At 38.1% G+C, this 14,021-nt stretch overlaps 1 protein-coding gene across 1 annotated transcript in view; it reads right to left on the bottom strand.

Moving 5' to 3' along the window:
• Positions 1–14,021, bottom strand: part of LOC128706092 (echinoderm microtubule-associated protein-like 2) — a gene marked incomplete at its 3' end in the record, with an annotated part of 261,186 nt that overhangs the window by 60,397 nt on the left and 186,768 nt on the right.

Here is a 14,021-nt window from a genome sequence, read left to right as displayed (position 1 = left end):
ACAGTATGCATGGGGTATCCCAGTTGTAAAAATTCACATAAATCTGAATTGTATATATCACTCTTTGAGTTGAAAATTATTAAACATTCTCTTTTATGAAAAAAATCTGAAAAAATTTTCCCCAAAAAATAAAAGTTGAAATCATTGCTTTCTTATGGAAAATCTGAGTTTCAGAGAAAATTCTAAATATACCAGTATTTAACAAATTTTATAAAATTTAAATTACTGCAATAGAGCTCTGATTATCAGAGTGTACTTCATATTACTGCATTATCTCATATCTAATGAGTCTTTCCATCTAATTTTCCACCAACACTAAGCAGTCTAATCAAGCTTTGCTTAAATTTATGCCACCTCATACTGTATATGGTGGCTTATCCCTTTGAGGGTCCGTCCCATAGTTCTACGGCTTTGAAGCCTGAGTCCAAGCCGCAGAACTACAGCTTGAGCTCAGCTCACTCAGATAAGCAGTAAGTGGTACATTTGGGCCTAGATATGAAAGAATCCATCTATGTGGCAAGTGTGCACCACATATAACAAATACTGCAGCACGCAGTGAATAATGAGAAAAAAAACTGCGACCATATTTTTGGATTAAAACAGCAACTTTGCAGTGTTTTTCTAATGTTTTTTACAGTTGTATTCACGATTTCTTGGTCTCATTTGATAGAATAGAAGATATGTTACAAAAATAGAGATGATTTTGATTGGTTTTAGTACTGAAAATGGCTTGAAACTGAGCTCAAAGTAGCGAAAATGTTCAGTTTTTGCCGATGTTCAAGAGTAAACAAATGATGTCACGCATCTAATACACATCGGCTGGTGGGTCTAATATATGTTCACACATGTGCTGATATTATTTATACAATTATTACAACATTACACAATAGTAAATCTTCTATTTTTTGGTGTGAATAAAAATTCATAATGTGAATAAAAAATCAAAATGTAATTCATTTGTAAAGCCTGAAAATGTAACTAATAAACAGAGGAAATGCTATTTTAGTGCCAGGAATACCTACATTCTTTATTCTGGACCCTATTTTGAAACTGGAATATTTTGAACTTTGTGTTAAATTGGCCAATTACCAATTTCTGATCACTTTATTGGGTAGTTGAAACAGCTGACTGGGTGATTTCTTATGCTTAATCGATAAAATAGAAGTAATACAGTGGACCCCCGCATAGCGAACGCCTTGCATAGCGAACATTCCGCATAGCGAACGCTTTGTCCGCTAAAATTTTGCCCCGCATAGTAGACAAAAACCCGCTCAGCGAACTTCGTTCGAGACGCGTCCAATGTGGGCCCTCAGCCAGCCTCACATGTGCCGCCCGTCCCATTGTTTACCAGCTAGCCTCCGCGGTAACATTCAAGCATACACTCGGAATATTTCGTATTATTACAGTGTTTTCGGTGCTGTTTGTGGAAAATAAGTGACCATGGGCCCCAAGAAAGCTTCTAGTGCCAACCCTACACCTCAAAGGGTAAGAATACCCATTGAAATTAAGAAAGAAATCATTGATAAGTATGAAAGTGGAGTACGTATCACCGACCTGGTCAGGTTGTACAAGAAACCAAAATCAACCATCGCTTCTATTGTGGGCAAGAAAACGGCAATCAAGGAAGCTGTTGTTGCCAAAGGTTTAACTGTGTTTTCGAAACAAAGATCGCAAGTGATGGAAGATGTTGAGAGACTCTTATTGGTGTGGATAAATGAAAAACAGCTAGCAGGAGATAGCGTCTCTCAAGCGATCATATGTGAAAAGGCTAGGAAGTTGCATGACGATTTAATTAAAAAAATGCCTGCAACTAGTGATGATGTGAGTGAATTTAAGGCCAGCAAAGGTTGGTTTGAGAGATTTAAGAAGCGTAGTGGCATCCATAGTGTGATACGGCATGGTGAGGCTGCCAGTTCGGACCACAAAGCGGCTGAAAAATATGTGCATGAATTCAAGGAGTACATAGAAACTGAAGGACTGGAACCTGAACAAGTGTTTAATTGTGATGAAACAGGCCTGTTCTGGAAGAAAATGCCAAGCAGGACCTACATTACTCAGGAGGAAAAGGCACTCCCAGGACATAAGCCTATGAAAGACAGGCTTACTCTTCTCATGTGTGCCAATGCTACTGGTGATTGCAAAGTTAAGCCTTTATTAGTGTATCACTCTGAAACTCCCAGAGCGTTCAGGCAAAAGAATGTCCTCAAGGATAATTTGTGTGTGCTGTGGAGGGCAAACAGTAAGGCATGGGTCACTAGGGAATTTTTCTATAACTGGTTACACCATGCATTTGCCCCCAATGTGAAAGATTACCTAACTGAAAAGAAATTAGACCTTAAGTGCCTCCTGGTGTTAGACAATGCCCCTGGTCATCCTACAGACGTGGCAGAGCGACTTTATGGGGACATGAGCTTCATTAAGGTGAAGTTTTTGCCTCCTAATACCACTCCTCTCCTGCAGCCCATGGACCAGCAGGTCATTTCCAACTTCAAGAAACTGTACACAAAAGCTCTGTTTCAAAAGTGCTTTGAAGTGACCACAGACACTGGATTGACTCTAAAAGAGTTTTGGAAGGATCACTTTAATATCCTCAGTTGTGTAAACCTTATAGGTAAGGCTTGGGAGGGAGTGACTAAGAGAACCTTGAACTCTGCTTGGAAGAAACTGTGGCCAGAATGTGTAGACAAAAGGGATTTTGAAGGGTTTGAGGCTAACCCTGAGAGGAGTAGTATACCAGTTGAGGAATCAATTGTGGAATTGGGGAAGTCCTTGGGGTTGGAGGTTAGTGGGGAGGATGTGGAAGAGTTGGTGGAGGAGGACAATGAAGAACTAACCACTGATGAGCTGATAGATCAACTTCAAGAGCAAGAGGCCAGACCTGGGGAAACTGGTTCAGAGGAGGGGAGAGAGAAATTGAAGGAATTGCCTACTTCAAAGATTAAGGAAATGTGTGCAAAATGGCTTGAAGTGCAAACCTTTTTTGATGAAAATCACCCTCACACAGCTATTGCAAGCCGTGGTGGTGACTATTACAATGACACTGTTGTGAAACACTTTAGGAAAGTCATAAAGGAACGAGAGGTACAGGCCACTATGGACAGATATGTTGTGCGAAAGAAGTCCAGTGACTCTGAAGCTGGTCCTAGTGGCATTAAAAGAAGAAGGGAAGTAACCCCAGAAAAGGACTTGCTACCTCAAGTCCTAATGGAAGGGGATTCCCCTTCTAAACACTAACACTCTCTCTCCCCTCCTCCCATCCCATCAATCATCACCAGATCTTCAATAAAAGTAAGTGTCATGTAATTGTGCATGCCTTTTTCAGTTTGTGTGTACTAAAATTAACATTTTTTTGTGGTAAAAAAATTTTTTTTCATACTTTTGGGTGTCTTGCACGGATTAATTTTATTTCCATTATTTCTTATGGGGAAAATTAATTCGCATAGCGAACATTTCGCATAACGACCAGCCCTCTTGCACGGATTAAGTTCGCTATGCGGGGGTCCACTGTACTAGCAAAATAGCTAAGAATTTGGTCGACTGGAATAATGTAATTGGCCTAAAATGGGAGTCAAATTCGGCATAATTGCCGATGCGTAAATATCGCTGACACAGCAAAATTCGTAAGAATGTAATTTTGTCAATTTTCCATCAAATTCCGTTCTCTTTGTTTTATTACCTTCAGAAAAAGATTATCTACCATTTCATAAGAAAAAATAACAAAATTTTTTTTTGAAAATTCCTGGACCCTGGTGTGCACTCTGAGATCTGGCCTTTGGACCCTCAAAGTAACATCTGTCCAAATCTGTATGTTCATTTTATGCATTGGGTGAAGTATTTGTTTGGTACAAATTCATAAAGAAATGTTTTTTTTTCTTTTTTAGTCTGTAGTTGGAAAATAATTAATACATACTTAAATTTCACTTTTCCTCTGCTGCTTTAAAATAAAATGTACTGATGTTTGCTACCAAAATAATCATACTTAATTATTTTAATGAATTTGATAATAAAAATAAACATTAAAAGAATATGAGCTCAGCAAGACTTCTGATTATGGGGCGACAATAAACTAGCCACTTTGGTGGCAAAATCTAAATCTGATTATTCCAGATGGTCCCAACTTTTGATTATTCTGGACGGTCCCAACTTCTGGTTATTATACTGGACGGTCCCAACTTTTTGATTATTCTGGACGGTCTTAACTTTTGATTATCCTGGACGGTCTCAACTTTTCCCTGTTTGTATTTTATATATAAAAGTAATTCAATATAAAATACCATCCTCAGGACTAGGCCATGCCAATTTTTTTTAAAGCACAGTGTTTACTATTGGTACCCCATCAAGGAAGGTTCCTTGATGCTGATGAGGGGTTCTTTGTCAAAAGAAATGGCCTTACCCTTCTCTTCCTTGGATCAAACCTGATTACCTCCCATTCCCCAGGTGCTGTATGATACCTACTGGTTTAGTTCCATCTAAACATAATAATAATAATGATAGTGACACAATTTTAAAGATTTTTTTCTCTATTAAACTAATGTTAAAACATATCATTAAAACACACTGTAGATTAAAAATAAAAAAGTTAGTAAAAATGAGTAACCAAAAAGATGATAAAGCATTGTGGTACATAAGGTGGATACAGCATTTCAAGATGAGATATATCAGACAGAACTGGGTAAGGTGCTAGTTTCTTGAGAGGAAGTCTGGTCTTTGATGTTGTAGTTTTAAAGAGTCTAGTGTACATAGCCTTCAATAAAACAATAAAAATTTGTCACTGTGACCATGCAAAAGAGCCTGACCAAAAATAAAAGATATAGATAAAGCACAATTTTTGGAGTGACATCCTAAAACTCTCACTAGTAAGACAAAATACACATTATGCCTTAGTGCTGCAAACAAAGAAGTGCATAAAGTGTATATATAAGCCTCTACATTTTCTATGAGATAAAAAATGGGAATTAAGATAAAACATATGAGCATGCACATGGCAGTAAATAAATTGGGATGGAAGTGGTAATGTAGTTAATAATCAATTAAATTACCGCTAGCATCCTTATCTAGGGACGGCAAAGTGAAAACAGAAGATTGTTAATTAAGAGAGCAATTGATTTCTCAAATCATCCACAGAGTACAGCTTAGTTTATGCTTTTACAAGCTTATAATATTTCAAACATCACATCATTCATTTATGCAGTGTCAATGCAAAAAAACATCTTGTGTTAATGAGTTTATCATCTTGTTTTCCAAGATGCCATGCAAAATGTGCAGCTTTTAGAAAAACAATTCTTTATTAGATAGCTTACTAGTAATCAATGACAACATGGATGTCAAAATATAAGCTAACCAACAGATAAGAAATGACTTAACATTAATCCTGTCACTGATAACACTAGAAACTAACTGAATAAGATGAATTAGTTTTCCAAACATCAACTCATATTTACTTTGTTGTAGAAATAATGAGGTTTTAGTGTGGTGATAATGCAGATTAATGTACTATGGGAAGTTGAAAAATTTTCAGTAAGATAATTAAGACTGGAAGAAAAGTGCTTGATTATGCTTATAAATGCTATAAATATTTCTTTCCAAAGATACTTTTTTGACTATATAGTCTATGAACAGTAGAGGGTTTCACAATTACTCTCTTTTCTATAGACTTTTCTTCATTAAATTCAAGGACACTTATCAGTCTAGTAACATATATAGCATTTGTAAATCATCTTAATACAGTTTACTAAATAAGGTAAGAGAGAATAAAGAATTCATTCAATTAATACAGAAGATTATATAAATAATTTTAAAACTTGTGTTTGAGTGTGTGAGTAAATAAGCTGACATTAATATGTGGAATCACATCAAATGCAATTCAATTCACGGGACACTGAGGAGCTGATATTTACACATCTAAAGTAAATACATAACCTCATTAGGTCTTTTATTTTAGAGTGTACACTACAACAGCTCTAGGACCATCTATTGCTTACTGCTATGCACTAAGAATCTGTAAGATTAGACAGTTCAATTAACATCTACATTATTCTTAGGTGGGTCAGCATCAGTTAGTCGCTCCTGACGTTAGTGCCAAATACTGCAGTAACGTAGCCAGCAAGCAGCAGTGAAAGATGTGAGCAAAGGCGACTGTGCTGTTAGGTCACCAGGTTAATATACACCACAGAAACCCTAGTCAAGTTGACACTATAGTGAATGATGCCACTGTATACCTCATGCCAATACACATATGCCATCATACAAAATAGCTCAACTTCATTACCAGAAGTGAACCAAAAATGAAATTCCACACAATCATATATGATATTCTTATAGCATTTCTTTTTTCAATTTAGATCTTCAACATTTTGCCATTTATCTCATGTACTGTATATCACATATATTTCTCATGCCGATGCACTCTTCAGTCTCAAAATTTCATCACAAATATCAGATGATAAAGTATATCTTGTGATTCAATTACACAACAGACTATCATATGTACAATAAATATATAGGTATACAGTACTGCATAAACAAAATGAAATTAAATTTATTACTTATTTATAAAACAACCTTAAACACTTTTAATAAATAGTATATAGGGGCTTAAGCATCTAGTAGACTTATGTGAGCATGTCAGAAAGAAGTGAATGGAGACAAGTGGTTTTAAATGGATATGATGTTGAAGTGAAAAAAAAACTTTATTTTTATGAAGGGATTCAAGAAAAACTAGTTAACCAGACTTGAGACCTGGAGGTAGGAAGGACAGTGCCTGCAGAGTGCAGGCACTGTCCTTCCTACCTCCAGTTGGAAGGTAATCTGACTGTGATGCCAGCAAATGTATTAAATAAAGGATTATGTGGAGTAAAATAAAGGTTGGATGTGAAAAGTGGGTTATAGTAAGTGTATATGCACCTGGAGAAGAGAGAAGTGTAGAGGAGAGAGAGAGGTTTTGGGAATTGTTGAGTGTGTGGGGAGTTTTGAACCAAGTATGAGAGCACTTGTAGTTGGGGATTTCAATGCTAAAGTGGGAAAAATGTTGTGGAGGGAGTAGTAGGTAAATTTGGGGTGCCAGGGGTAAATGAAAATGGGGAGCCTTTAATTGAGCTATGTGTAGAAAGAGGTTTGGTAATAAGTAATACATATTTTATGAAAAAGAGGATAAATAAATCTACGAGGTATGATATAGCACATAATGAAAGTAGTTTGTTAGATTACATATTTGTGGATAAAATGTTGGTGGGTAGGCTTCAGGATGTACATGTTTATAGAGGAGCAACTGATATATCGGAGCTTAATTTAGTTGTAGCTACAGTTAGAGTAAGAGGTAGATGGGACAAAAGGAAAATGGCAACAAGTAAGAGAGAGGTGAAAGTGTATAAACTAAGGGAGGAAGTTCGGGTGAGATATAAGCAACTATTGGCAGAAAGGTGGGCTAGTGCAAGTAAGAGTAGTGGGAGGGTTGAAGAGGGTTGGAATAATTTAAAAAATGCAGTATTAGAATGTGGGGCAGAAGTTTGTGGCTATAGGAGGGTGGGTGCAGGAGGAAAGAGGAGTGATTGGTGGAATGATGAAGTAAAGGGTGTGATAAAAGAGAAAAAGGTAGCTTATGAGAGGTTTTTACAAAGAAGTGTTATAAGAAGAGTAGAGTATATGGAGAGTACAAGAAAAGTGAAGAGAGTAGTAAGAGAGTGTAAAAGGAGAGCAGATGATAGAGTGGGAGAGGCATTGTTAAGAAATTTTGATGAAAATAAGAAAAAATTTTGGAGCGAGATAAACACGTTAAGAAAGCCTAGGGAACGAATGGATTTGTCAGTTAAAAACAGAGTAGGGGAGTTAGTAGATGGGGAGATGGAGGTATTGGGTAGATGCCAGGAATATTTTGAGGAACTTTTAAATGTCAACGGAAAAAGGGAGGCGGTAATTTCATGCACTGGCCAGGGAGGTACACCATCTTTTAGGAGTGAAGAAGAGCAGGATGTGAGTGTGGGGAGGTGCGTGAGGCATTACGTAAAACGAAAGGGGGTAAAGCAGCTGGAACTGACGGGATCATGACAGAAATATTAAAAGCAGGGGGGATATAGTGTTAGAGTGGTTGGTACTTTTGTTTAATAAATGTATGAAAGAGGGGAAGGCATCTAGTGATTGGTAGAGAGCATGTATAATTCCTTTATATAAAGGGAAGGGGGACAAAAGAGATTGTAAAAGTTTACTGAGTGTACCAGGAAAAGTGTATGGTAGGGTTATTATTTAAAGAATTAGAGGTAAGACAGAATGTAGAATTGAGAATGAGCAAGGAGGTTTTAGAGTGGGAAGGGGATGTGTAAATCAAGTGTTTACATTGAAGCATATATGTGAACAGTATTTAGATAAAGGTAGGGAAGTTTTCATTGCATTTATGGATTTAGAAAAGGCATGTGATAAGAGTGGATAGGGAATAGGTAGTAAGTTACTAAATGCTGTGAAAGAGTTTTTATGAGGATAGTGAGGCTCAGGTTAGGGTGTGTAGAAGAGAGGGAGACTACTTCCCAGTAAAGGTGGGTCTTTGACAGGGATGTGTAATGTCACCATGGTTGTTTAATATATTTATAGATGGGGTTGTAAAAGAAGTAAATGCTAGGGTGTTGGGGAGAGGGGTGGGATTAAATTATGGGGAATCAAATACAAAATGGGAATTGACACAGTTACTTTTTGCTGATGATACTGTGCCTATAGAAGGTTCTAAAGAAAAGTTGCTAAGCTTAGCGGACAAGTTTGGGAGACTGTGTAAAGGCAGAAAGTTGAAAGTGAACATAGGAAAGAGTAAGATGATGAGGGTATCATATGACTTAGATAGAGAAAAATTGGATATCAAATTGGAGAGGAGGAATATGGAAGAAGTGAATGTTTTCAGATATTTGGGAGTTGACGTGTCAGCGGATGGATGTATGAAGGATGAGGTTAACCATAGAATTGATGAAGGAAAAAAGGTGTGTGGTGCATTGAGGTATATGTGGAGACAAAAAACATTATCTATGGAGGCAAAGAAGGGAATTTATGAAAGTATAGTGGTACCAACACTCTTATATGGGTGTGAAGCTTGGGTTGTAAATGCTGCAGCGAGGAGGTGGTTGGAGGCGGTGGAGATGCCCTGTTTAAGGGCAATGTGTGGTGTAAATATTATGCAGAGAATTTGGAGTGTTGAAATTAGGAGGTGTGGAGTTAATAAAAGTATTAGTCAGAGGGCTGAAGAGGGGTTGTTGAGGTAGTTTGGTCATTTAGAGAGAACGGATCGAAGTAGAATGACATGGAGAGTGTATAAATCTGTAGGGGAAGGAAGGCGGGATAGGGGTTGTCCTCGAAAAGGTTGGAGGGAGGGAGTAAAGGGAGGTTTTGTGGGCGAGGGGCTTGGACTTCCAGCAAGCATGCGTGTGTGTGTTAGATAAGAGTGAATGGAGACGAATGGTATTTGGGACCTGGCGATCTGTTGAAGTGTGAGCAGGGTAATATTTAGTGAAGGGATTCAGTGAACCTGGTTATTTTTATGTAGCCGGACTTTAGTACTGGAAATGGGAAGTACAGTGCCTGCACTTTAAAGGAGAGGTTTGGGATATTGGCAGTTTGGAGGGATATGTTGTGTATCTTTATATGTATATGCTTCTAAACTGTTGTGTTCTGAGCATCTCTGCAAAAACAGTGATTATGTATGAGTGAGGTGAAAGTGTTGAATGATGATGAAAGCATTTTCTTTTTGGGGATTTTCTTTCTTTTTGGGTCACCCTGCCTCGGTAGGTGATCGCCAACTTGTTAAAAAATATAAATATAAATTATATATGTATATATATATATATGTATATATATATATATATATGTATATATATATATATATGTATATATATATATATGTATATATATATATAAGATATAAGATATAAGATAACAGGGATATCTTGCTACTCCTACTTACACTTTGGTCACACTTCACAGACACGCACATGCATATATATATATACATACATCTAGGTTTTTCTCCTTTTTCTAAATAGCTCTTGTTTTTTTTTATTTCTTCTATTGTCCATGGGGAAGTGGAAAAGAATCTTTCCTCCGTAAGCCATGCGTGTCGTATGAGGCGACTAAAATGCCGGGAGCAATGGGCTAGTAACCCCTTCTCCTGTATACAATTACTAAAAAAGAGAAGAAGAAAAACTTTATAAAACTGGGTTGCTTAAATGTGCGTGGATGTAGTGCGGATGACAAGAAACAGATGATTGCTGATGTTATGAATGAAAAGAAGTTGGATGTCCTGGCCCTAAGCGAAACAAAGCTGAAGGGGGTAGGAGAGTTTCAGTGGGGGGAAATAAATGGGATTAAATCTGGAGTATCTGAGAGAGTTAGAGCAAAGGAAGGGGTAGCAGTAATGTTAAATGATCAGTTATGGAAGGAGAAAAGAGAATATGAATGTGTAAATTCAAGAATTATGTGGATTAAAGTAAAGGTTGGATGCGAGAAGTGGGTCATAATAAGCGTGTATGCACCTGGAGAAGAGAGGAATGCAGAGGAGAGAGAGAGATTTTGGGAGATGTTAAGTGAATGTATAGGAGCCTTTGAACCAAGTGAGAGAGTAATTGTGGTAGGGGACTTGAATGCTAAAGTAGGAGAAACTTTTAGAGAGGGTGTGGTAGGTAAGTTTGGGGTGCCAGGTGTAAATGATAATGGGAGCCCTTTGATTGAACTTTGTATAGAAAGGGGTTTAGTTATAGGTAATACATATTTTAAGAAAAAGAGGATAAATAAGTATACACGATATGATGTAGGGCGAAATGACAGTAGTTTGTTGGATTATGTATTGGTAGATAAAAGACTGTTGAGTAGACTTCAGGATGTACATGTTTATAGAGGGGCCACAGATATATCAGATCACTTTCTAGTTGTAGCTACACTGAGAGTAAAAGGTAGATGGGATACAAGGAGAATAGAAGCATCAGGGAAGAGAGAGGTGAAGGTTTATAAACTAAAAGAGGAGGCAGTTAGGGTAAGATATAAACAGCTATTGGAGGATAGATGGGCTAATGAGAGCATAGGCAATGGGGTCGAAGAGGTATGGGGTAGGTTTAAAAATGTAGTGTTAGAGTGTTCAGCAGAAGTTTGTGGTTACAGGAAAGTGGGTGCAGGAGGGAAGAGGAGCGATTGGTGGAATGATGATGTAAAGAGAGTAGTAAGGGAGAAAAAGTTAGCATATGAGAAGTTTTTACAAAGTAGAAGTGATGCAAGGAGGGAAGAGTATATGGAGAAAAAGAGAGAGGTTAAGAGAGTGGTGAAGCAATGTAAAAAGAGAGCAAATGAGAGAGTGGGTGAGATGTTATCAACAAATTTTGTTGAAAATAAGAAAAAGTTTTGGAGTGAGATTAACAAGTTAAGAAAGCCTAGAGAACAAATTGATTTGTCAGTTAAAAATAGGAGAGGAGAGTTATTAAATGGAGAGTTAGAGGTATTGGGAAGATGGAAGGAATATTTTGAGGAATTGTTAAATGTTGATGAAGATAGGGAAGCTGTGATTTCGTGTATAGGGCAAGGAGGAATAACATCTTGTAGGAGTGAGGAAGAGCCAGTTGTGAGTGTGGGGGAAGTTCGTGAGGCAGTAGGTAAAATGAAAGGGGGTAAGGCAGCCGGGATTGATGGGATAAAGATAGAAATGTTAAAAGCAGGTGGGGATATAGTTTTGGAGTGGTTGGTGCAATTATTTAATAAATGTATGGAAGAGGGTAAGGTACCTAGGGATTGGCAGAGAGCATGCATAGTTCCTTTGTATAAAGGCAAAGGGGATAAAAGAGAGTGCAAAAATTATAGGGGGATAAGTCTGTTGAGTGTACCTGGTAAAGTGTATGGTAGAGTTATAATTGAAAGAATTAAGAGTAAGACGGAGAATAGGATAGCAGATGAACAAGGAGGCTTTAGGAAAGGTAGGGGGTGTGTGGACCAGGTGTTTACAGTGAAACATATAAGTGAACAGTATTTAGATAAGGCTAAAGAGGTCTTTGTGGCATTTATGGATTTGGAAAAGGCGTATGACAGGGTGGATAGGGGGGCAATGTGGCAGATGTTGCAAGTGTATGGTGTAGGAGGTAGGTTACTGAAAGCAGTGAAGAGTTTTTACGAGGATAGTGAGGCTCAAGTTAGAGTATGTAGGAAAGAGGGAAATTTTTTCCCAGTAAAAGTAGGCCTTAGACAAGGATGTGTGATGTCACCGTGGTTGTTTAATATATTTATAGATGGGGTTGTAAGAGAAGTAAATGCGAGGGTCTTGGCAAGAGGCGTGGAGTTAAAAGATAAAGAATCACACACAAAGTGGGAGTTGTCACAGCTGCTCTTTGCTGATGACACTGTGCTCTTGGGAGATTCTGAAGAGAAGTTGCAGAGATTGGTGGATGAATTTGGTAGGGTGTGCAAAAGAAGAAAATTAAAGGTGAATACAGGAAAGAGTAAGGTTATGAGGATAACAAAAAGATTAGGTGATGAAAGATTGAATATCAGATTGGAGGGAGAGAGTATGGAGGAGGTGAACGTATTCAGATATTTGGGAGTGGACGTGTCAGCGGATGGGTCTATGAAAGATGAGGTGAATCATAGAATTGATGAGGGAAAAAGAGTGAGTGGTGCACTTAGGAGTCTGTGGAGACAAAGAACTTTGTCCTTGGAGGCAAAGAGGGGAATGTATGAGAGTATAGTTTTACCAACGCTCTTATATGGGTGTGAAGCGTGGGTGATGAATGTTGCAGCGAGGAGAAGGCTGGAGGCAGTGGAGATGTCATGTCTGAGGGCAATGTGTGGTGTGAATATAATGCAGAGAATTAGTAGTTTGGAAGTTAGGAGGAGGTGCGGGATTACCAAAACTGTTGTCCAGAGGGCTGAGGAAGGGTTGTTGAGGTGGTTCGGACATGTAGAGAGAATGGAGCGAAACAGAATGACTTCAAGAGTGTATCAGTCTGTAGTGGAAGGAAGGCGGGGTAGGGGTCGGCCTAGGAAGGGTTGGAGGGAGGGGGTAAAGGAGGTTTTGTGTGCGAGGGGCTTGGACTTCCAGCAGGCATGCGTGAGCGTGTTTGATAGGAGTGAATGGAGACAAATGGTTTTTAATACTTGACGTGCTGTTGGAGTGTGAGCAAAGTAACATTTATGAAGGGATTCAGGGAAACCGGCAGGCCGGACTTGAGTTCTGGAGATGGGAAGTACAGTGCCTGCACTCTGAAGGAGGGGTGTTAATGTTGCAGTTTAAAAACTGTAGTGTAAAGCACCCTTCTGGCAAGACAGTGATGGAGTGAATGATGGTGAAAGTTTTTCTTTTTTGGGCCACCCTGCCTTGGTGGGATACGGCCGGTTTGTTGAAAAAAAAAAAAAAAAAAAATATATATATATATATATATATATATATATATATATATATATATATATATTTTACCACATCAGGTCTCGCACTAAGACAGGGTAACCTAAATAAGGAAACACTCACCATCAGTCAACAGCTGTCTTGCCAACAACGTGCAGGCATAAAACACCCCTCCAAACTGTAGCATCCCCACCTTTCCTTCACAGTACAGGCACTGACTTTACTTTCCACCTTCATGACTCAAGTCCAGCTAACCAGTTGTATTGAATCTCTTCATAAAAGTTACTTTACTTAATGCTCATACTTCAACAGCATATCAAATCCCTAAAACAACTTGCCTCCACTTATCCTGATCTAACACTCACACATGCCTGCTGGATGCCCAAGCCCCTACCACTCAAAACCCTCCTCTTATCCTCTAACCCTTTCCAATGATTCCTGCCCCACGTTCCTTCCACTCCAAATTTATACATCCTCTTGGTCGTCCAAGAGGATGCATGTAAGTTGAAATGTAATGCCATAAAAACAGAAATGGAAGCTATTAGAAATAACAGTCTACTCTCTTATTATTAAATACATATGATAGAATTTTTCTAATAACTCAAACAAAAAATATTCATCAGTTTTTAGAAATTCTAGTTAGTGATTTATGTTACGTCCCTCACAAAGATGG

This window comes from Cherax quadricarinatus, chromosome 3 (assembly GCF_038502225.1).
Source record: "Cherax quadricarinatus isolate ZL_2023a chromosome 3, ASM3850222v1, whole genome shotgun sequence".
Classification (NCBI taxonomy): Eukaryota; Metazoa; Arthropoda; class Malacostraca; order Decapoda; family Parastacidae; genus Cherax; species Cherax quadricarinatus.
The sequence above is the reverse complement of the archived record's forward strand: the minus strand, read 5'-3'. Positions and strand labels throughout refer to the sequence as shown.